This window comes from Gavialis gangeticus, unplaced genomic scaffold (assembly GCF_001723915.1).
Source record: "Gavialis gangeticus isolate Ggan-Ray unplaced genomic scaffold, GavGan_comp1, whole genome shotgun sequence".
Taxonomy (NCBI): domain Eukaryota; kingdom Metazoa; phylum Chordata; order Crocodylia; family Gavialidae; genus Gavialis; species Gavialis gangeticus.
In genome coordinates, this window is record NW_017729027.1 from 25,318,994 (window position 1) to 25,319,271 (window position 278).

The following is a 278-nucleotide window of genomic DNA, read 5'->3' on the forward strand; positions in this document are numbered from 1 at the left end:
GTCCTAGCCGCCCTGACCATGGAGTAGCACCTCCTGATATCTAACCTAATGAACACTACATGAACTCTTTGGCTCATGTAAACTGGACCAAGGTCCTGTCGCTTTTCTTTTCTGTCTAAAGACCTGTCTAAAGGTCTCTTGTTTTTATCTTCCTCCATTTCTGATTTGTTCTTCCATTTTCACAGGGTTTTTTTCTTTTTTTTCTCTGTTCTCTGTCCCCTCCCCTTCTACTTCCAGTTTCTTTCTTTCTTTCTTTCTTTCTTTCTTCCGCTTTGGAC